This window comes from Macaca fascicularis, chromosome 1 (genome assembly GCF_037993035.2).
Source record: "Macaca fascicularis isolate 582-1 chromosome 1, T2T-MFA8v1.1".
Taxonomy (NCBI): Eukaryota; Metazoa; Chordata; class Mammalia; order Primates; family Cercopithecidae; genus Macaca; species Macaca fascicularis.
Window position 1 is genome coordinate 82,326,190 of NC_088375.1, and position 24,802 is coordinate 82,350,991.

Below are 24,802 nucleotides of genomic sequence, written 5' to 3' on the forward strand. Positions count from 1 at the left end.
CTAGGCAACATGGCCAAACTCTATCTCTACAAAAAATACAAAAATTAGCCAGGTGTGGTAGTGCACGCCTGTAGTCCAGGAGGCTGAGATAGGAGGACTGTTTGAGCCCGGGAAGTCAAGGCTTCAGTGAGCTGTGTTCATGCCACTGCACTCCAACCGTTGACAAAGCAAAACCTTGTCTCAAAAAGGAAAAAAAAAAAGTCTTTTTTGCCATATCATGAATTGTGATATACATGTAGTGGGTACTCAGTAGATACCCTGAATACATTTTCCTTTTCATTTTGGTTAAGTTGTTTGTAAATTTGCAGAGTGACGTTACTTCACAATGATGGCATATTACTTTTCTTTATTTTCACAGGGAAGATAACTAATATTTAGTAAACACTTATTTTTGCGTCATGCTGAAAACTTTTACATATTATCTCCTCTAACTTTCACAGGAAAACCAAACCCCTAGGGTAGGTGTAATTATCCCCATTTTACCCACAAGAAAACTAGGGCTCAAAAAGATTGAGTAACTTGACTAGGATTACATAGCTGCCAGAGTTGGAATTCAGACTCAGGTCTGTTTGACTCTAAGATCTTGTTTCGTTTTATTTATATTGTTCATGCCTTTCAGTAACATTGTCTTTGTAGAGCAGATTCTAAACTTTAATTTTATTTACTGTTTATACCAACACCATATGAACCCTTGGTGTTCAATAAAATTGGTAAACTGCCAGTTGATTACCCAAAAAATTTGGAAGTGCAAAGTCCTTTGAACAAGCCAAAGCTTTAACCGAAAGTAGTACTTTGATCCCTGTGACCTATTGCACTAAAAGTTTGGTTACTTCTTTTGAAATGATTGGCTTAAAGGCTTCATTTTGTTTTGCCACTTTGGAAATATACTCCCTCCCCTGCTCCCAGTTGGAAAGATTGCTCCTGAGACCCAAACCTTCTTATTTTAAGGAATCTTGGTTTATAGAATATTGAACAATAATGATCTTTCGAGAATGAATCTTTTGAAAATAATGGATCTCTTAGGAATGAAAATCCTTTGTAACAAAGGCAGCTAAGTATTAAATAAACCAAAAAATCAGCAGTGAAGTGCTGTCGGTGTGTCACCAGGCCTGGGGCCACATTCCCATTCCTTGCACACATATGCACGTGCATGCGTGAGCGCGCACGCGCACGCGCGCGCGCGCGCACACACACACACACACACGCAGTAACTTCTCTTTGTCCCAGAACTGTGGGATGTAAAAGACTTCAGGCACAGTGATGAAGCTAGCACATTCCGTATTTACTGTCTTCCCTCCTTCCTCGCTCAGCCTTGGCTTCTGCTCTGCCAGGCCCCAGGACCCTGCTCTGTGCCACCCTCCTGGCCCCAGTGGCAGAGGATCTGCTGGCAGTCCCTGCTGCTCAGTGGAGTTTTAGTCTGCATGTTACTCTGTAGGGCGTGTGCAAGTGGGGGAGGATGAGTGAGAACTGAGATTACATCGTCCCTGTTCCAAAGGCTTCCCTGAAGTTAAACCTGATACAGCCCTTTTAGGGTAACGATGTGAGATCAGAAGGGCAGCCAACAAGCCACGTGTCTAGCAGCCACCCTTGGGAAATGGAGTTGCTTGCTTTTCCGTTAGACACTTCTCCGTACTAGAATTTCACATATATTAAGCAATTAGACCATGCCTGGAATTGGACTAGAGAGAAAGTGATCACATTTTAATTATCAACAAGCTCAGTATCTACATGTTGATGAGAAGTATTCATACTCATAAAACAAGGGAAGCACCAATTCTTTTTTTTTTTTTTTTTTTTTTTGAGACAGGGTCTCTGTCTCCCAGGCTGGAGTGTAGTGGTGTGATCATGGCTCACTGCAGCCTCAACTTCTTGGGGCTCGGGTGATCCTCCTACCTCAGCCTTCTGAGTAGCTGGGACCACAGGTGTGCCCACACCTGCCTAATTTTTGTATTTTTCTGTAGAGACGGGGTTTCACCATGTTACTCAGGCTGGTCTCAAATTCCTGGGCTTGAGTGACCTGCTGGCCTCAGCTTCTCACAGTGCTGGGATTACAGGCACGAGCCACCGTGCCCAGTCACCAATTCTTATAAACATATCAACATGTATATATCCCTCCAGATCCAACAAACCAAACAGAGAATTGTTGTTGCAACCCAGAAAAGAGCTGTTCATGAGGCCAGGTGTTGTTAAGACACAGACTTGGAGCCAGACAGATCAGGTTCAAATCTTGACTCTGTCACTTAATAGCAATGTGACCCTGGGCAAGTGTCCTCTCTGTGCCTCAGTTTTCTCATTTGTAAATGAGGATAATAATAGTGCCTATGTTCTGGGGTTTGTTCTGACAATTACATTAAATGGGTTAATATTTTTCAGGCGATTAAAATAGTGCCAGCACATCATAAATTCTATTTAATGTTTGCCAAATATATATGCGTACGTGATCTTTCTCTGGTGTATGTGTATTCCCATGATGTTAGACGCTGCAGCCTGAGGGCCCATAGTTAAACCAAAACGCTTTTGAATATAACACAGTCTAAGCCCCAAAACTCAACTTCATCTCCGCTCTGTTATCAAGGGTGTCTACAAGCAAGGGGTACTTGGTGTCTTGTCCTGTATTTGGATTCTTACTGAACTGCAGAAACCCCACAGACTTACCAGTGCGGGAGGCCAATTTATCTTTATACCTCAAGAGCTGAGCCTTCTTATTAAACTATGTATGCTCATATTTAGAGATATTTACTATGTGCAATGCACTGTGGTGATATGAAGATGAATAAGACTTAGTCCCCGCTCAGGAATGCTGTTTGTATTCCATATACAGGTTTGATACCTTCGGGCAAGGGGTTAAGCATTTCTGCATACGCTAGACAACTCCTCATTGTTTTATAGGCTTTTCTCTCTGAAAGCAAAGTCCATTTCCCTGAACATCAGGAGAGGGCCATCTGCCATGCCAGAGTAGTGGATGAGAGGTATTTCCATTTAAGACTGCTATTTTCTGGTATATGTATGTTTTGTGAGAATCTACTCCTAAAATGTATTTGGCAATAGATAAATTTACAAAATAGAAGCTAGGTGGCTTGAGATAAAACATGTTCTTCTCTTCTTTTCCCCCCAAAGTTTTCCTTTCTCTCCAATCCTTCAGATATGTTTCTTTTTAGACAATGATCATTAAAGCCAGATGTGGGCCTTTTCAAACTCACAACATGGCACAGGCTCAGATCTGGGAGAGTTGTAAATGCTTCTGGCGTTTGAAGGGGCAGGCTTTCCCAGTAAAGACAGAAATATTCGGACTAGCACAGTTGGATTTTATACTGTATTTGTCTATGTCTTAATTGGAATTCCTAAGATGTGATTTTTAACTTAATGGTCAATGACTTAGGTTGCAGTCTGTAGAATGGGGCCACAGGCCATTAGTTATACCCTGTGCAGGAACTCTTTATGATAAAATATTGCTGTAACTTTCTGTTAATCTTACTTACAGTTCCTTCCTGCTTTATTCCATAAAACGTCTTGCCCAGTTTAGTTTCCTAAGTGTAGCTCTGATAAAATTACTCTCCTTGTCATAAAACTTCAATGATACCCCATTACTTAGAGTATCAAATATATCTTTAACTCAACATTCTTCAAAATATAGTACAACTCTAACTTCCAGCTTCTCCCACTAATCATATATGGTTTGTCATAATCATATAGATATAAATGTATGTATATATGTATTTCTGTATTCTAGCCAATGAGACTTTGTTTATTAAACACCTGTTATATGTCAGGTACAGTATTAGACCCTGGGGGGTTCAAAGATAACTACGATTTTTATTCTAAAGTAGTTTAGGGTTTAGTAGTGGAACTAGGCATTTGAGTAAATGCTAGAGGTAAAATGTGTTATTAGATACTAAAAGAGAGAAGTTGCCTGTATTGTCTACTCCTGGGCAAACCTTATGGTAAAAAAAAAAAGCCCTGGCTGGGCATGGTGGCTCACGCCTGTAATCCCAGCACTTTGGGAGGCCGAGGCGGGCAGATCACTTGAGGTCAGGAGTTCAAGACCAGCCTGGCCAACTTGGAGAAACCCTGTCACTACTAAAAATACAAAATTAGCCGGGCGTGGTGGTGGTGCGTGCCTGTAATCTCAGCTACTTGGGAGGCTGAGGCACAAGAATCACTTGAACCCGGGAGGTGGAGGTTTGCAGTGAGCCAAGATCATGCCACTGTACTCCAGCCTGGGTGAGAGTGAAACCCTGAAGAAAGAGAGGAAGAGGAAAGGAAAGAAGAAAGGAAAGAAGGGAAAGAAGAAAGGAAAGAAGGGAAAGAAGAAAGGAAAGAAGAAAAGAAAGCCCGGATTGTGGTTTGTTTATTGGCTGTGAGTTTTCCTCTCAGCTTCTCCTGTCTGTTCTGGCTCCATGCTTTCGTCCAGCTCACATATAATCTACCCTCCCCAGAGACCCAGTGCCCAATCCATGCAGCCCCATCTCCCTGGCCCACCCTCCTTTCCACAGGTCAGACTCTTGCTGTCCTGTCCTCTGGACTCTTGTCATCATCTCTTAAGTACCCTCCCTGCCTCAAACAGCTGCCAGAGGGGTTTTTCTGGAAACCTCGGTCTGATTATGTTACTCCCCAGGTGAGATCCTCCACAGCTCCCTCTTGGCTACAAGATTAATCCAAACAAACAGAAGTGTGAGGTGCCAGGCCGGTGATGATGAGACCCATGCTCAGTCTCTGGCACCTCTGTGCCTCCCTCGCCCGAAGTTCGAGTGCATTGTGGTGCCTCAGTCTGGCCTGCTGGGGTGGCATCCAGACCTGAGGAGCAGTCCTGCAACCTCCTTCCCTCCTCAGAGCTGCAGGCGACAGTGTCAGTGTCTCCCAGGGGTAAGCCCCAGCTGTCCCACCTAGAAAAGGGGCCCCAGAAAGTGGTGGTGTCTCTTTCTCAGTGCTTTCCTGCCCTTGATGCAGGAACCACAGAGGAAGCTCCTTTGGCTACTGGTTTCTGGGCTTCAGGCCTTCCTTTTCTTAGTCCGCTTTCCGTGGGCTCCTAGCAGCACGGACCTCGTGGCTCTGCCGCTGGCCTGCACTTCTCATCCTGCCTTGTTTAAACTTGATAACTGAACTCTGGACTCCTCCCTCTTGACTCACTGAGGGAAGTCTATGGATGTTCTCCTTGGAACTGCCCCTGTGAGAGGCTCTGTTACTGGGAAGAGGGAGCAGAGGTAGAAGAAGCTGGAGGGGTCAGTGGGAGCCAGTTTGCCCCGTTCCCCATGCGAAGGAGCTTAAACTTCATCCTCAGCTGATGGGCAGGTGTGGAATGTCAGTAGGGGCGTCCCGTGGTCAGCGTTGTGTTTTAAAACAATCACTATCAGCAGTCAGGAGCCACGGAGCCCAGTTGGGAGACTCAGAATTGAGGTGAGTGACAGCGAGAACCAGAAACAAGGCTGGACACATGGCTTGTGGCTGTAATCCCAGCATTTTGGGAAGCTGAGGCAGGAGGCTTATCTGAGGCCAGGAGTTTGAGGCTGCAGTGAGCCATGATCATGCCACTGCACTCCAGCCTGGGCAACAGAACAAGACCCTGTCTCAAAAAAAAAAAAAAAAAAAAAAAAAGAACTAGAACCATATTAGTGTCCTGGCCAGTCATTGACCTTGATGCCATGGGGCTCAGGTAGGCAGGTAAGAGGAACCATAGAGGAGCCAGGTTCCAGGATGGCACAACCAGAGTTTACTGACTGACACTCCAAAGGGGGTTCTGGAGCACATACTCTCTGTCCTGGCTCAGCACACACCAGGCCTCCTTGGCACTGAGGTCTGATGGTAACAGGTTGCCCCTTTCCTCCCTGGCTTTGTCCTCTGAGAGAAGGGGAAAGGGGGAAAGGAGGAGAGTTGTTTCATTCTACCATAGGCCAGCACTGAACACCGCCTGGCTGGAGATGCAAAATGAAAGCCACAGGATGTGGTTTGGGTTGTCCCTGAAAAAGACCTCTGTTTATGCATGGTAGGATATTTTCAGATGAGGCTTAATGTGAGGAAAGGGAGGCTGGCCTCTCTGAAAGGCCTGCTTCTTAAAGGCACAGTGCATTATAATATATCATGAAAAGAATAGGAGCGGCAGATGCTATAGGTTTCTTCTTTATCAGTGATGCTGTCACAGTTGTGGTTAGGCCAGAGGGCTGCTTGTCGTTTCCAAGGCTCTATTCCCAGTTCAGTCTGTAACTCATGGTGTGATGTCAGATAAGACACTTCATTTTCCCCAGACCCTACTTAATAATCTGTAAAATGCTACTCCATCTTTTAGGAGGTGACAAGAGGTAGAATTAATTTGTGTTTGTGAAGTGCTTTGAGGTCCCCAGACAAAAGCCACTGTGTAAATAGCTGAGTATTCTCTACTTGGATTGAACCTGTGGGTTCGCAGTCATACTTGCATGTGGTTACAAAGTGGGTAGACTGGTTTTCATGATTTCATATTCAGATCCTTGGAGGATACTTATTTCCTTTCGGTTTCTTTCCTTCTTTCCTCCTAAATAAAAATATTATTTACTAGGCCAGGTGTGGCAGCTCATGCCTGTAATCCTAGCATGTCGGGAGGCTCAGGTGGGAAGATCATTTGAGGCTGGTTTGCAACCAGTCTGGGCAACATAGCAAGACTCCTTGTCTATAAAAAGTGAAGAAATTACCTGGGTGTGGTGGCGTACACTTGTAGTCCCAGTTATTCAGGAGGCTGAAGTAGGAGGATCCTCAGAGTTCAGGAGGGCAAGGCTGCAGTGAGCTATGATCATGCCACTGCACTCCAACCTGGTGACAGGACAAGACCCTGTCTGAAACAAAACACATTTAAGAATTAAAAAGTTTGGAGCTAAGAATGGGCATGGTGGCTCATGCCTGTAACCCTAGCACTTTGAGAGGCCAAGGCAGAGGATCGCTTGAGGTCAGGAATTTGAGACTAGCCTGGGCAACAAAGTGAGACCCCGTCTCTACAGAAAATTAAAAAATTAGTGAGGTGTGGTGGTGCATGCCTGTAGTTCCAGCTACTTGGGAGGCTGAGGGGAGAAATCACTTGAGCCCAGGTGTTTGAGGTTACAGTGAACTATGATGGTGCCTCTGTGCTTCAGCTGAGGCAACAGAGTGAGACCTGTTTCAAAAACAAAAAAGAAAAAATGGAGCTATACAGAGAATAAAATAATGAATAGCAAGGTTCCCATCAACCAAAATGAACAAATGTTGACATTTTTTTACATTTAACAATTTTTATTTGCATTTAAAAGTATTTTTTAAATAGTCTAACAACATACCATGAGGTATATGTGGGCTTTAAACCTTGTTTGTTTTTAAAATAAAATAAATAGCACATTTGTATTTCCTTCATCCCACCCACCCTGCCACCCCTCCAGCCCATTTACCTCCCTCCAGCCCCTGAGGTGGCTACTGTCATGGGTACATGCCCTCCCTGTTCATGTGTGGGCCCATGTGTGGGTGGGTGTAGTTTATCTTCCTACATGTATAGGGGAACTAGGCCAAAAATGATGCGAGTGGACAGAGAATGGAGTTCAGAGTCAAGCTGACCAGGGTTGGAGACCTGGCTCTCCCGCTTTTGGCCTATGTCCTTTGGCCTCTTTGAACCTGTTTACCGATCTGCAACGTGGCAATTATTAGCTTACAGCATTGTTGTTAACATTGGAGATAATGGTAAAGTGGCTGGCTTAATAAATGGTAACTGACATTATTAACCATTTCTGTTTTTATATCTTTTTCTAGATGGAAAGCCCTTTGAGAACAGAGACCCTGCCCGCAGCGTGTATCCCTTTGTATAATTTACAATGTAGCCTACCTAACTTTTTTTTAAACACTGGTTCTTGCTCTGTCACTCAGGCTGGAGTTCAGTGGTGTGTCACAGCTCACTGCAGCCTAAACCTTCCAGACTTAAGCAATCGTCCCACCTCAGCCTGCTGAGTAGCTGGGACTATAGGCACATATCACCGTGCCTGGCTAATTTTTTTTTTTTTTTAATTCTTGTAGAGTTGGGGGTAGGGTCTCTCTATGTTGCCCAGGCTGATCTCAGACTCCTGGACTCAAGTGATCCTCCTGCCTTAGCTTCCCAAAGTGCTGGGATTACAGGTGTGAGCCCCTGTGCCTGGCCAGTTTGTTTCTTGAGGAAATGATTGCAATGCCTGAGCTTCGCTTCCCAGCCTCAGTTCAGATGCATGTAAGGGCTGTTGCAAAAGCTAACTGTGTTCTCAGTACACCTGGAGAACACGGGGAACCATCTGGCTGAGGACAGAAGCAGTGATAAGAAGAGGCCTTTCAAATTTTCCCCCGGGTTCTGTTGTTGTCTATTCAAGTTACACATTAATTCAATATAGTGGCAGGAAGGAGGAGACACAGAGCCACTTCATGGGATCTGTTTTCTTAACAATCATGCCTTATGCATTGCTGTTGTTTCAGGTGCATTTTTGCAAGACTGTGCACTCACACGACCATTGAGAGGCTCATTATACAGTGGCCCTCCCAGGCCCTCCGTGGTTGGGTGTCCGTCTTTGTCAGAAAAGGGCCAGCAGGGGGCACCAAACCCGCACATTTCTGCCGGGAGAGGGCGTCTGGGTGAGGGACAGGGCCTGAGGCTCATGTTCCTTCCCTCCCTTTGCTGGTATTTGGACATTTCTTTCCACAGTAGTTTTAGACTCCCACAACGGCAAGGCAGAGAGCTTTCTTTATTAAAGCAACAAACAAACAAACAAACACCCCTCTCCTTCAAACCTCATCTCCAACAGCAGCAGAAGCTGTCACCACAAAAAGCTATTTCATTCATCTTTTGATTTGCATTTGTTCATCTTAAATCAGGGGCCAAGGGCCAAGAGGGATAACATGATCTACCTGAACTGAACTGGAACATACTTGTCTAAGTCCTATTGTTTCCTATAAGGACCTTACAATAGTTTAGTTTATATGCGTACAGGTTAAGAATAATCATAGAGTTTCAGACCTGGGCACTAGATAAAAATCATCCAGCCAGGGTTTCTGAGTCCACAGTTAGACTCCAGCCCCCAGTTTTTGACATCTAAATCTGCACACTAGCTATATTATTTGCTTAGTATTTTAATATCTACTCCTGTAAAACTTACATAAGTGGATTTAAAGAAGACCACCATCATAAATGGAAAATTACTATTTTTCAAATACATATTAAGATAAAGAATTAACATTAAAATAAGCTGGGCATAATGGCTCACACCTATAATCCCAGCACTTTGGGAGGCTGAGGTGGGCGCATCACTTGAGGCCAGGAGTTCAAGAACAGCCTTAGCAATATGGCAAAACCCTGTCTCTACGAAAAATACAAAAAGTAACTGGGTGTGGTGGTGCGAGCCTGTAGTTCCAGCCACTTGGGAGAGTGTGGTGGCAGGATCACCTGAGCCCAGGGAGGTTGAGGCTGCAGTGAGTCGTGATCATGCCACTGCATTCCAGCCTTGGTGAGAGTGAGACCCTGTCTCAACAAACAAACAACAACAACAACAACAACAAAACCCCCATTAAAATAGAAACCCCTTCTCTGCCTCCCATACCACCTCACACTCCTTTATTTTGCATGTGTGGAGCCTAGGCCAGAGAAGTGACTTGAATTGCCCCATATCTTGGTGAGTTGCAGAGCTGAGATTTAGCTGGGTACATGGTCCTCTCTGGCACATGGCTATGACTAGGAAGAAAGAGTGGTTAAACCAGCAGGTCTTACTCTTTGGAATTATCTTTGACAAAGTTTTAGTAGGCAGTGCCCACTTTTAATGTTTTTAGTGTTTTTCCTACTGCTCCTGGAAGGTGAAAGCCAAGAACAGGAGGGTCTGGGTGGGGGTCTAGGCTATTTACAGTTGCATCAATTTGATTACCACTCTTTAGCAGTGAAAAGTGTTGAGTACGCACTCCCAGCAGATGTATGCTCATTTATTTGTACTTTTATACATGCATTACTGTACCAATATATTATGCTCATTGTAAAGTATACACAAATATTAAATCAAAAAACATGATAAAGAAAATGAAAGCAGTATTTTGAAATGTCTTGTTAACTGCAATGGTTTCATTACTGTTGTCAGCTAATAATATCTTGAGCACAATTACACTTAGGGTTAGATTCCTCATTAGCAACAGCATGCGCCAAGCCATGTTTCAAATAGTCTTTTGGTAATTTGAAAACTTTTTGGCTGGCTCGTGAGATCTGATTATATTGTCTTGTTTGCCTCTGAAATGTGGCTAACAACTTGTCAGGTCTGCCTCTTTCTTGCTGTTTGTCTTATTTGCATTATTTCTTCAGCCCACAGTTTCTTTTTAGAAAAAAATTTAAGCCTCTTGCCCACTTTGGGGATAGTTAAACGCTGAATCTTCTCTGTAGTTCCACTTACCCAGGCGTGTCTATATAATAGGCCACATCATGCTGAATGAGAGCTGAGAAGTGGAATCGCCACTGTCAACCCATCCATGTTGTGGGATGCCCACTCTTCCCCCAGGATCACTCAAGACCCTGTGACTTGTGGTCACTGATGAGTGGACCAAGTGAAGGTATGAAGATCGTTGCTTAGAGTGAATATTAATAAAACTTAGCTTATTATGTATTTAATTGTATAAAAATAAATATATAAACATTTTAGTATTTTCTTCTTGTACCCTCTGGATTGTGTTTTATGACCCACAAATGTAGAGAAAAAAAATCCATGCACTACCTGGGTGCGGTGGCTCACCCCTGTAATCCCAGCACTTTGGGAGGCTGAGGTGGGCGGATCATGAGGTCAAGAGATTGATACCATCCTGGCCAACGTGGTGAAACCCCATCTCTACTAAAAATACAAAAATTAGCTAGGCATGGTGGCGCGTGCCTGTAGTCCCAGCTACTTGAGAGGCTGAGGCAGGAGAATTGCTTGAACTGGAAGGTGGAGGTTGCAGTGAGCTGAGATTGTGCCACTGCACTCCAGCCTGGTGACAAAGTGAGACTCTGACTCAAAAAAAAAAATAAAAAAAATCCACGCACTTTGGCTTGGCACATAAAGCCCTTCACAGCTCAACTTACCTTGCTGACTTCATAGTCAACTCCAGGTGCTACCATTGGGCCACATCTATGGGCTTCCCACAAGACTATGAACCCTAGAGGACCGATATTGCATCTTATTCATCCTTGTGTTTTCAAAGCCTAGCTCTGGTCTTGAACTCCAGCCTCAAGCGATCCTCCCAGCTTGGCCTCCCAAAGCACTGGGGTTACTGGTGTGAGCCATGGCATCGAGGCTTTTTTGTTTGCTTTTCAGCCCCTAGAGGTCTCTTCTAGACCCCCTCTTACTCATTCAGTCACTGTGACAACCTTATGACATATGCAGGGCAGGAGGCCTAGCCTCGTTTTACGCTGAGGAAACTGAGATTCAGAGATACACAACAACCCCTGCAGCTCCAGAGATGCTAGAGATGAAAGGTTCCTAGATCTCAAAGCAAAAGGGCTGCCATGAAGAGTCATGGGCTTTCTGCCTTTGGGGTTGGGCTCTGCAAACCCTCTGCATGCCCCAGGCAGTGGTGCTGGCCCTCCACGTCTCTGTAGGCTTCCCCAGACAGCCTGGCCCCTGCATGTGTCTGCGCGGCAAGAGCCGATAAGCCATTCGGCGCCTGCCACGGACAGAACAGCGCTGAACAGATGGGGCAGATTGTAAACTTTGCAGCACATTTTCCTACCCTCTGCCATCATCGCATCATCCCCGCCAGAAAATCTGTCTCTAGGCAGTGCTACAGTGACACACTCTTTCCTTGTGAGCCCTTCCCAGCCCCCCTCTGTTTTTTTTGTTTTTGTTTTTGTTTTTTTTTAGGAGATATAGGTATAAAGCCAGATGGCTCCACCCACTTCCCCAGCTCTGCTTCTGTTTCAGTGACAGGGAAATTAAGAGCTGTTTTTAGGGGATAGGGGAGGATTTCACCTGGATCCTGGAGATGGGGCATCTTGCATATTGTGATGGCCAGGTATGACTGTTCTGGCTGTGGAATATATTTGTGTGTGTGTGTGTGTGGGTGGGTGGGGGGTATCTCAGTTTCTTGCATTTCCCCCTATCTCTCTGTTCTCTTGACCTGATGGAGGTTGGCAGCGGTGGTGGGATGACCGCCATACCCCCATGGGGCAGTGCTGAGCATGCCTTGGAGCAGGAGCCTGTTCTGCACACCCCATAGTGTGTGCAGAAATGCCAACTGGGAGCCTATTTAATGGAGCCATTTCATAAATCGGGATGCTGAAACTCTGATTACACATAGCATTTTTGTAGGCTGCGGTGGGGCTGATCTCAACCCCACAGGGTTTACTCACCCTCATGGAGTGGCGTTTGATGCCTCGCCTTCCAGGACGTTTCTCTCTGAGGGGAAATATATTCCTTTTTTTGTAGTTTATTATTATTATTATTTCAGTGGTTTTTGGGGAACAGGTGGTGTTTGGTTACATAGATAAGTTCTTTAGTGATGATTTCTGAGATTTTGGTGCACCATCACCTAAACAGTGTACACTGTACCCAGTGTGTAGTCTTTTATCCCTCACCCCTCCCACCCTTCCCCTTAAATCCCCATAGTCTATTATATCATTCTTATGCCTTTGTGTCCTTATAGCTTAACTCCCACCTATGAGTGAGAACATACGATGTTTGGTTTTCCATTCCTGAGATACTTCACTTAGAATAACAGTCTCGATCCGGGTTGCTGCATTTGCCATTAGGGAAATATATTCTTGTCTTTTTTATTTCTGAGCAAATCTTTGCTGAGGAGAAACACTAGAATGTTATTACTGCCAACCCAGTGGAGGTGTTAATGCTGTGTGCTGGGCCTTGGGAATAATGGGGGTGCCTTGAGGAGGGTAAGGAATGCAGAATAGACCCTTTCATCATAAAGCTTGATAAACTGAGCGATCTTTAGCAAGTGGCCGGTCAGCATGCTTATGGTTCGCTACTGAAATCTGTAGACTGGATAATGGAGTGGTGTTCATTTCTAGTGCTTAGAAGTCTGAGGTTTATGCACCTTAGAGATGAATTCTCTAGATACCCTGGGGAGGCTTTAGCAGCAGAGCCAGCCCTCACCCGAGGTGGCCACAGACTGCGGCGATTCATGAACCTCATACTTTATGATGCTCTACAGCTTTCTAAGCACTTTCAGATGCATTATTACTTCAATAAACATTAACTGAGGGCAAAATACTGGGGATGCCAGGCAGACTTGGTGCCTGCCTTCAGACCTTGTCTTATTTTTTATTTTTATTTATTTAGTTTTTTAGAGATAAGATCTCTGTCTCCCAGTCTGGAGTGCAGTGGTGCAATCATAGCTCACTGTAGCCTTGGACTCCTGGGTTCCAAGGGATCCTCCTGCTTCAGCCTTGCTGGGACTACAGGCATGCACCAACACACCTGCCTAATTTTTAAAACTTGTTTTTAGAGACAGGGTCTTTTTATGCTGTCCAGGTTGGTCTTGAACTCCGGCCTCAAGCGATCCTCCCAGCTTGGCCTCCCAAAGCACTGGAGTTACTGGTGTGAGCCATGGCATCGAGGCTTTTTTGTTTGCTTTTCAGCCCCTAGAGGTCTCTTCTAGACCCTCTCATACTCATTCAGTCACTGTGACAACCTTATGACGTATGCAGGGCAGGAGGCCTAGCCTCGTTTTATGCTGAGGAAACTGAGATTCAGAGATACACAACAACCCCTGCAGCTCCAGAGGACAAGAGGAAGAAGGAGAACTAGAAGCCAGCCTTGGGATTTCAAGTTTACTCCTCCTTTTGCTTTGTATGGAGGAATAGTGGTTAGAAACAGGTTTTCTTAAGATCCAGGCATGGTGCAATGGGTTGAATCTCTTAGTGGTACCAATTACGAGCATGTGATCTTGGTAAATTACTTTACCTTTTTAGCCTAAGTTTCATCATCTATAAAATACCTACCCCACTGGGTTGTTCTGAAGATGAAGTGAGATAAAGTTTGTAACACTGTTAGCATAGCTCTTGGCATAGAGAAAGCACTTAATAAATGGCAGTTACTACTATGGTTATTGCATTAGTCTGTTCTCATGCTGCTAATAAACACATACCCGAGATTGGGCAATTTATAAAGGAAAGAGGTTTAATTGATTCACAGTACCACATGGCTGGGGAGGCCTCACAATCATGGCAGAAGGTGAATGAGGAGCAAAGGCACGTCCTACATGGAGGCAGGCAAGAGAGAGCTTGTGCAGGGGAACTCCCTTTATAAAACCATCAAATCTCATGAGACTTATTCACTACCATAAGAACAGCACAGGAAAGACCTGCCCCCATGATTCAATTGCCTCCCACCAGGTACCTCCCATGACATGTGGGGATTTGGGGAGCTACAATTCAAGATGAGATTTGAGTGGGGACAGCATATCAGTTATGACTGTAAGACCTGCCTGACTTCAGATTTGGAGGTGCCAGGGAGAAGCCCAGGAGGCTTTTTGTCTACAGTGTGTGTAATTTACAATTAAACATTCTGCTGTTTATTAAACAACATTCCATTTCATTGAAACCCTTGAAAACTTGTAGGAGGTACCCATTTGCCAAAACTGATTACTTGCTTTGTTGGCTGTGACTTATGTGAAGAAAACAAAAAAAATCCTTGCTATTAATATTAGTATTACTATTATTATTGATTATGATGACAACTTCTATTGCTACTACTACTACTAATTATTATTATTATTATTACTATTAAACTTTACCTAGATATTACCTGTATGTTTCAGGGTAGGAGAATACCACTGATACATTTCTTGCAAGTAAGAAGGACCTGGTGTGGTTTATGAGATTTGTTTTTGGAGACAGAGTCTCGCTCTGTCACCCAGGCTGGACTGCAGTGGTGTGATCTTGGCTCACTAAAACCTTTGCCTTCTGGGTTCAAGTGATTCTTCTACCTCAGCCTCTTGAGAAGCTGGGACTACAAGCCTGTGCCACCATGCCTGGCTAATTTTTTGTAATTTTAGTAGAGATGGGATTTTGCTATATTGGCCAGGCTGGTGTCAAACTCCTGGCCTCAAGTAATCTGCCCTCCTTGACCTCCCAAAGTGCTGGGACTACAGGCATGAACCACCGTGCCTGGCCTATGTGATGTTTTTATTCAGGGTCTATAATTTTGATTTTATGTCACTGATGGAGCATCTTTATTCTCTGGTAGGGAACAGGCTTCTTTTTACTCCCATCCTGCAAAAAGAGCACTGTGAAGCAGACCACAAACCCTAGGAAGGTAAGATTTACAATAACAAGAAATTGAGAAGACTTAGTGCAGGAATTTAAGATGGGGAAACAGGTGCTTAATAACCAAGGATTCTCACTTAGAAGCAAACTTAACAGATAAGACCCCAATGACAAGTGTTCTTCACTGTGTATACTCAGTTTGAGGTAGGCACAGCAGGAAGATCAGGGTGTGAAATACTAGCACCTTTGTAAAGGCTGGTCAAGCGGGTAGCCACTGCCCTGCCTGGGGATAGAGAGCTCCTCACCAGAGGGTGCAGGAAGGAACTGGCTCTTCTTCGTGCAGCCCTGCATAATTCTTCCGGAGATAACTGTCTCACCCTTTTTTTGGCACATCAGCTACGGGCCCTCACTGCAGGAACAGTGATTTCAAACAACCTAATCCACAGGGCTAATCCTGGCTGGCAAATTCTATTTTTGCAAAGGTACATAATATAAAATAGAAAGATGAACATGCCGGGTTACATGCAAATTAATCTGTCCCTCCCTGTCTCCCTCCCTCTCTTCCTCCCTTCCTTCCTTTCTCCCTCCCTTCCTTTCTCTCCCTCCCTCCCTCCCTTCCCGCTTACCCCCCTTCCCCACTTTTCCTCTTTTCCTCCCTTCTCCCTTCCTCCCTTCCTTTGGAGTCTTACTTTGTCACCCAGGCTAGAGTGCAGTGGCACGATCTTGGCTCACTGCAACCTCTGTCTCCCGGGTTAACTCAATTCTCCAGCCTCAGCCTCCCAAGTAGGTGGGATTACAGGCATGCACCACCACACCCAGTTAATTTTTGTATTTTCAGTAGAGATGGGTTTTCATCTTGTTGGCCAGGCTGGTCTCAAACTCCTGGCCTCAAATGATCTGTAAACTCCAGGCCTCAAGTGATCTGCCCACCTTAGCCTTCTGAAGTACTGGGATTATAGGCATGAGCCACCACACCGGTTCCCTCCCTCCCTCCTCCCTCCCTCCCTTCCTTCCTTCCTTCCTTCCTTCCTTCCTTCCTTCCTTCCTTCCTCCCTCCCTTCCTTCCTTCCTCCCTTCCTTTTCTTCCTTCCTTCCTTCCTTCCTCCCTCCCTTCCTTTTCTACCTACCTTCCTTCCTTCCTTCCTCCCTCCCTCCCTCCCTTTCTCTCTATCCTTTCCTTTCCTTTCCTTCCTTCCTTCCTTTCTATCGTTTCCTTCCTTCCTTCTTTCCTTCCTTCCTTCCTCCTTCCCTCCCTTTCTCTCTCTCCTTTCCTTCCTTCCTTCTTTCCTTTCCTTCCTTCCTTCCTCCCTCCCTGCCTCCCTCCCCTCCTTCCTTCCTTCCTTCCTTCCTTCCTTCCTTCCTTCTTTCTTTCCTTCCTCCCTCCCTCCCTGCCTTCCCTTCTCTTTCTCTTTCTTTCTCTTCTCTTTCACTTTCTCTCTCTCTCTCTTCCTTCCTTCCTTCCTAGTATATTTAATGTTGTTCTTTTCATTCCTTCCTCACTTTCCTTTCTTTCAAACGCTAGGTGTTTTGTTTGGTGGCATTTGAGTCTAATTTCTCTCACTGAGGAACAACATACATGCTGTCATCTGATTTGAGCTCTCTCTGGGGTATGTTTGGATAAGTCAGGGCTTCTGTTTATTTCCCTGGTTTTGTGCTGTCCTGATTTAAGGCTTAGATAAGGGTTAAGTTTAAAGCACGTTTAATCTGTGATACATTTCTCCAAATGAAGGAGTTCACATTTTTCTGGAGCCATTTAATTTCTGCCATATTTATTTCCCCACATAAATTATCCTTTGCTGAATTGTTCTGTGCATTGGTTTTGCTGGTGCATCTTCTGCTGTACTAGTTTATTCCAATGAATATGAACCACGGTTTTCTTTGTTTTGTTTTAATTCTGTATTGGTGCCATACTAACCTGAGAAATGTCAACAGTCAGGGAGGTGCCACTTACGTGTCACCCTTGTTGGAAGAACTGTGGATTGCAATCCTGGCTGCACGTTAGAGTTACCTGGGAGCTTTTAGTAACCACCCGTACCTCACCTTCAAAGACAAAGGGCCTCACTTTCAAAAGTTCTCATTTAATTGGCCTGGAAAGGTCTCAGGCTTTAGCCTATTCCCAGAGGATTCTGAGGTACAGTGAAAGTTGAGAACCATGGCCAACCACACCACTTTCAGATCATTCTACAAGACTCAGCTCAGGTTGGTTTCCCCTGAGATGCTTTCTCTGACCGTCCTCGCACCCACCAAGCCCTGGCTCAGGGCCTTTTCTCTATGTTCACAGAGGTACCCAGGCTCTGCCTTCTTTCTAGTGCTATTCTTCTGTATTGTAATTTGTTTATTCTATCTTCTTTTTAAGTTTTAATATTTTTTATTTCAATAGCTTTTGGATTACATGTGGTTTTTGGTTACATGGATGAATTATACAGTAGCAACTTCGGAGACTTTTAGTGCCTCCATCACCCGAGTAGTGTATTCTGTCTTCTTTAAAAGCTTCTTGAGGTCAGGTACCATATTTTAAAAAAATCTTTGCTCCCTCTGCACTTAGTACATCTCTGGGCACATATGCACCAAGTGAATGTGTGAATCCGTGAAACAACACACAAATTGACCAAGAAGTTACCGCAGTCAATTTACAAGTCAGGTTGTCCCACACTTATATCTTTTCAACTACACTGACCATATCTTTTTATAGGACTCTTTTCTCAAGATGAGCCTGCTGTCTTAGTATGTCAGAGAGTTGCCTAGTCCTGGAGCCTTTGGAGCAGAGTTTAAAAGTATGAGCTTGTTTAAATTCTAGAGAGAGCAGAAGCAAATGCTGGTGCCCTGAACTACCCACCACCGCAGAGCCTTTGAGAGGCTCATCCACCTCCCTGGATGTTCTGGTGACTGGGGCCTGAGGAGTCAAGCAGTTGCTAGGTCCTTCCTGGGGACTTGTGTTAAGACAATTGTCATCTTCTTAGCCATGGTACATGTAGCATAACACATCTCGAGATTTCCCTGAAACTCTAGAATAGAAACCTGGTCTGATACTCCAGGACTGATTCTGGCATTGAAAAGGCTGCAAATGAGTAGGATATATGCCAAAGTCCTTAGAATACCAAGCTCTCTTCTAAAGAAGGCCAATTTTTAATAAGAGGTTACCATGATGCCTTGTTTGAGAATCCATGTTGACCTTGCAGGATCATTCCAGGGATTATTTTCAAAGAGCCTTCTTAGAATGAGCCTCTTAAAAGTAAACTCCATGCATACAGGAACTTTGTTTTGCCCATCTCTGCATCTCCAGGGCATACGGCAGTGCTTGACACACAGGAGAGAGTCAGTATATTAAATTAATAGGTGGATGGCTGAATATAAAGTTCTCTTAGCTCCATCTTAGAGCTCTGCTGCAATAAGCAGAGCTCTGTGCTGGGGAAGAGGACTGCAGACATTCATAGACACTGTCATGTCTGCAGTGGGTGTGCTTTTACCCTAATAGGGGTTGAGAAACTCGTGGACAAACTTTGAACCATCACCACCATTCCTCATCACCCTTAAACAAATACAGGAACTGAAGAGATGGTGTTAGTACCTAATTTTCTTTAAAGTCTGGTTTTGGGGAGAAGTGAGCCTCTAACTCTTGCTGATTTTCAGTCCTCATAAATTACTGTCTGCTTAGCTGTGGGTATCAGTCCTATTGGGACCAGGGCAGCAGTGTCACACAACTTGCCTTGGCCTTCTCCATCTAGATTAGCTAAGGGTTTAGGTTGGTTATAGCTTTCTCTGCACTTGGCTATTCAGGTCATATTTACCATAAGAGTTAGCTTATACTAGAAATGATGGAGCAAGACCAAGGTCAGTTTCTGCAATTGAAATGAGGTCATGAGAACAGTCATTAAAAACCTAGAGCTGCACTGTCCAGATGGTTGCTGTGATGTTGACTTTATGTGTCAACCTGTCTGGATCAGGGATGCCCAGCTGTTTGACTAACACTTATTTCGGGGTATGCCTATGATGGTATTTCCAGATGAGAGTGGCATTTAAATTGGTGGACTCAGTAAAGCAGATTGCCCTCCTGAATGTGAGTAGGCACCATCCAGTTTTTCAAGGGCCTGAATGGAACAGAAGGCAGAGGAAGGGAGAACTTGCCTCTTTTTCTGCCTGACTGCTTGAGCTGGGGCATCAATCTCCTCCTGTTCGTGGACTGAGACTTACACTATTGGCTCCCCTGGTTCTCAGGCCTTCAGACTAGGACGGAACTACACCACCAGGCTTCCTGGGTCTCCAGCTTGCAGACGGTAGATCATGGGACCTCTTAGCCTGTATGATTGTGTGAGCCAGTTCTGAAAATTTTTCTTTCTCTATATGCATGTATGTGTATGCTTGTGTGTGTGAAAGATACAGATCACATATTATATATTTTATGTGTGTGTACATATGTTATATGTACATATGTATATAACATATGTTATATATGTAATTATATTAAATAATATATGTAATATACACATCACATATACATTTTATGTGTGTGTACTCTTCATGCAGAAGTGGCAGGCAATATGTATATATACACAATATGTATGTACACACATAAAATATATAATATGTGATATGTATAGTTTATATTATATATATATTATTTAATATGCATCTCCTGTTGGTTCTGTTTGTTGGGAGAACTTTGACTAACATAGTAGCTACTAGCCACATGTGGCTATTGAAATTGAAATGAATTAAAATTAAGTATAACTAAAATTGATTTTCTCAGTCACAGTCGGCCACATTTTAAGTGCTTACTAGTCAATGTAGATAGTGACTACTCTGTTGGACAGTGCAGAATAGAATATTTCCATCCTTGTAGAAAGTTCTATTGACTCGTGCTAGTTTAAAGTACCCAAAGGCCAAGGCTGTATATCCAATTGATAAACAGCGAGTCTTTCTCCCAGAGTGACTCAGCAACAGCTGCATCTTTGCCACATCTCCCCTAGCACCATTTACTATTATTATTTTGTCCTCTGTTGCTCAGGGATTCACCATGGCTTGGAAATGAAGGAAACAATTTCTCTGCTTCTACACTTTGTAAAAGTAAATAAAATTTTAGGACACCCTAAATTTATTATGCAGCACCCCACCTCTCAAGCCTTACATAGAAAGGCTTGAGCACAACACATTAAGCCTTACATAGAAAGATGTTGAAATTCTGTTAAGCTTCCCTAAGCTTTGTTGATATAAGTGATCCCACACTTCTACATGTAGGAACACTGACTTCCATTCTTTGGAATCTGTGCTTCCCAAGCAGGCTCATCCTCAACCTTTGCTCTTGAATAAACTCTTCTTAAAATAGATTCTGATCTTTTTATTATTTTAGATGAACAACTAGTTCACATAGAGATATGTAAAAGTTAGGTTGAACCACATGGAATTGCCTTTTTTGTAGATCAGAAAAGGCATTGAATTGAATATTGTCAGTTTCATAAGGTTCAGGTTAATACAAAGTGAGAAGAGTGATAGAGGTTCTGGGACAGGAAGTGCATGCATAGCTTGTGTTCCTTTTTCAGTCTCGGATTTGTGTACTGTGAGATGGGGATAATCCAGGTGGTTTCACCTTAAGGAATGATGGTTGACTGAATTCCTGCTTATTCCTTGCCTGCCACAGCTGCGTGAAGAGAGGCTCACGTGTGTTTATGGAGAATAGTTATGGGAGAGTTAGAGTACATACAGCTGTAAGAACCAGAAAGCCTGAAAACCAATGGCTTTATACATATTGCATTCTGAACAAGCAGACTGGAGGTGGTATTTCTGGATCGGATCAGTAATTCCACGTTGTCAGGGCACTAACTGGGCATCTCTGGTACTCTCTCAGCCTTCCCCCTACAGTCTACAAGATGGCTGCTGTGGCTCCAGGCGTCACGTCCTCAATACAACTACGTCCAGAGGCAGGAACTGGGAATGGGCTTGGAGGTGACCAGGACAGCAAGTGGGCTGTCTGCATAAACCTCCCTTCCTCTTGGGAAGGAAAATCACCTCCCGAGTCGATCTTCTGTCCATCTTATTGATCAGAGAATGTTATAAATCCACCCATTAAATAATCTGGACAAGGGGAGTGTGCCTATTGTCCTTGGTTTAGGGTGGTTATGATTCATGCCCTGAAACGGGACATATTGCCAAGCAAGCGAAATTGAGATTCCATCAGCCAGGAAGAAGGGGTAAGGAAGATGAATATTGGGTGATAGGAGTTGTCACAAGTTTTAAAGATGCTTTCAATTGGTAAATAACTGTCGAGAATACCTTTTGTTTTCGCCTTCCCAGTCTCCATTGTGCCTCCTTCAGAAACACACACTGGGTTTTCTTTGGGTGTGAGGGGGCCTCTGTGCCCATCATTCCAGTGTGAGCACATGTTCTGAGCCAGGTCAGTGAGGCTTAATTTCAGAACTTCTGTTGGAACTCTTGGGAAAGACAAGTTCTCCCTGTCCTAGGTGTCTGAAAAGATAACATGCTAGCCTGGAATTGCTGGGGGCTATTTTACCTGCCTACCTACCTGAATGAATGAATTAAGCTGACACAAAGGGGTAGTAGAGGGATGAGGAGAGGAGAACAGAGGGATGATGAGAAACTTGGTCCAAATGAAATTGCTTGAGACCTGTATGCAGCTGTGACCGATAATTCAGTTACATTGCATAATAAATCTTTCCCCTCATCCCCCACCTTATTTTTTTCTTTTGTATGTAAGTTAGTTAGGGTTGCAAAAGATTACTGGCAGGAATCGGTACCTAGCAATGGAGTGTTACAAGTAATAGACCCTAAAATGTGGATTGGCAAATTGAAGGTAGAATGGAAGGCAATAAAGGTCTCCTATCCCTGGCTAAGAAGTTGGCAGTCTTTGTTATGCTCCAATAAAGCATATTAAATTGTTGCCTGTTCTCCCTTAGGACTCACAGCATATGCCTTTGGAGACTGGGTCATTAAAGCACTTGATAGAACTTTTCAGGCTGTGGAGTGTGTGGGCTACTTCCTGAAGTTCTTAGTGAGTTCCTTTGAGAAAAAGACAAGCTTCTATCATCTGAAAGTTAAAAAAGAAGAAAAATTTGTCTCTGATAAAAGAAGTCCTTTCTCTTTTGGTAGCTGAGAGCCAGACAACACTGTCCTTTTCAGGGTTGGAAAAGGTGAGTTCTCTGTTACGTGATGAAGCTCATTCCAGCAAAGACAGAGACACTGGAAACAGAACAGAAGATACTACTAAAATTGGGAAGGAGCTGGAGCCCGATTTTGACTCCTCCAGGACAGATGACAACTGGCAAAGTGCTCCTATGTGGAATACACAAACAACTCCAGCAAATAAATCAGTTAATCAGAAAAGGACAGTCAGTTCAATACAACAGTGAGAGGAAGAGATTGACAGGGCATTTCACAACAGAGGAGATCTAGATGACAATCAACAGGAAAAGTGCTCAGCCTCACCTGTCATCAGGGACATGCCTGGAAACAGCAAGGAGATCCCACTACACATTCTAGGAGAACAGCTAAAATCTAAAAAAACAACTGATCATATCAGTGTTAATGAATATGTGGAACTGTTGAACCCTCATCCTCTGCTGGTGGGAGTATAAAGAGGCCCACATACTTTGGAAAACAGTGTGGCATTATCTATTAAAGGCGAATGTATGCATACCTTACTACAAAGCAATTCCACTCCTAGGTCTATGTGTGCGTATGTGTAAGAAAAAACACACAAAAAATGTGCTGACTTGGCGCCATGGCTCAAGCGCTTAAGCCCAGTGTTTTGGGGAGCCTGGCGCAGGAGTATTGTTTGAGGCCAGGAATTCGAGAGTAGCCTGGGCAACATAGGAAGACTCCATCTCTACAAAAAATAAAAAATAAAAATAAAATTAGATGGACATGGTAGTGTGTACTTGTAGTCCTAGCTACTTGGGAGGCTGAGGCAGGAGGATCTCTTGAGTGCAGGAGTTCAAGGTTATAGTGAGCTATGATTGGACCACTGCACTCCAGCCTGGGTGACAGAGAGGGACCTTGTCTCAAAAAAAAAAGTTATTAGCAACATTGTTTGTAATAGTCCCAAATTGAGAAAGCCCAAATACCCATCAATGCAGAGTGGGTAAATACATTGTGTGTAGTTTTGCAATGGATACTTTGTAAATACACCAAACAAACTATTGCTACGTGCAACAACATGAAAGAATCTTGCAGATCTAATTTTGAGTGAAAGAAGCTTGATATGATGAAATACCATAGAGTCTCGTTTATGTAAGATTCAAGACCAGGCAAAATGAATATATGGTGTTAGAAGTCAAGTGAATGGAGACTTTTGGGGACAAGGGAAAGGGTTAGTTATAGGAAGGGGAAAAGAGGGGCTTCTGAGGTCCTGGTTTTGTTCTATTTCTTGACCTGGCGATGATTACACGGAGGTGCTTACTTTGTGATGATTTGTGTGGGCTGTAAGGTGTGTGATTTCTGTACTTCTCTATATGTGTCCTACATGTCAGTAAAAATATTAAAAAGTCTTCTAATCATAGACTATGGAGGAAGAGATGGCTGTGAGACTACAAATCAGTGATTCATTAAAATAATAATTATCCTTGAGCTGCAGGGCAAGAAGCAGATTAGCAGGGCCTTCCCATTCCAGGCTGTAGTTTGAATTTCACTGATGCAGAGGATAAAGTGGAGGCCATTAAGCTGAGAAGGAGGGTGGAGCCCTGAGGCTGCTGCTAAGAAACAGAACTCCCAGGCCAGAGTCTAGACGAGGACACTGTTTCTTGCTTTGCCTAATGTCCCATGAAATGACCAGATGCAAATGGACTGAAAGAGTACTAAGTTATAAACTTCTTAGGGAATTGCTTTGCCAGAAAAATCCCAGTATGATTGAAAAAGGCCTCTGACTGGTCAGCCCAAGGTAAACCCCTGCTCTCAAATCTGCACCATCTGGAAATGGGTCACTAAAGGATCCTCCCAGGGTCCCACCTCAGAAGTGGAAATGGAGGACGACTGGCAAAGGGGACCCTCTCAGAGAGCAGAACCAGGGTTGTCAGATCGGCTGGTCAAGGACCTCAGTCCCCTGCTAGTGTGAGTCCTTGCTGTTCTTGTCCAACAGACCATGATGTACCTAAAGGACTGGTGATCACAGTAGGCTGTTTCCCCTTCTCATTTCCAAATGGGAAATTCTATTATATTCTGCTATTTTCTCTTCTGTCTTATATACTGAGTGTGTTGGGGTGGTTTGCATTCATCATTTAGCCTCTAGGGTGTCAAACTGAATTGCTATATACAGATCACATTGATAGAAATCTGTGTGACCTTGAGATCTTGGTCTTGGAGCTGGGTGCAAAAATGGGGCATAAGTTTGGGTTGTCTATGACTGTAGAGGGAATGACTTAATTTTTGGAAGTATGTAGTATAGTTGCATTATGTTAGGTAGGGATATTACTGAAATTGAACAAATGGAAAGAAGGATGTGTATAGAAAATGAGAAGCTGAGGGGTGGGTTGTTGGGTGTATTTGTTATTTTTGCCTTCAAGTATCAATTTCTTCCTCTTATCATGGTAGCTCCCTGATTTCCTTTTGGAGAAACAGTGTCTTCCCAACCCAGATTGTGTGGTTTATCCCTTTCCCTTGATCACAGTGGTTGATTCAGAGATA

General features: G+C 43.9%; 1 protein-coding gene and 1 long non-coding RNA gene across 6 annotated transcripts in view; both read left to right on the forward strand.

The window, feature by feature from the left end:
- CNIH3 (cornichon family AMPA receptor auxiliary protein 3) overlaps positions 1–24,802 on the forward strand; it is a 373,524-nt gene that overhangs the window by 72,945 nt on the left and 275,777 nt on the right. The gene's annotated exons all lie outside the window — the stretch shown is intronic.
- On the forward strand, positions 1,786–22,821 carry LOC107129742 (uncharacterized). The gene is made up of 3 exons (XR_010585824.2): positions 1,786–10,530; positions 15,153–15,221; positions 22,081–22,821. It is a non-coding gene; the product is annotated as an uncharacterized lncRNA (long non-coding RNA).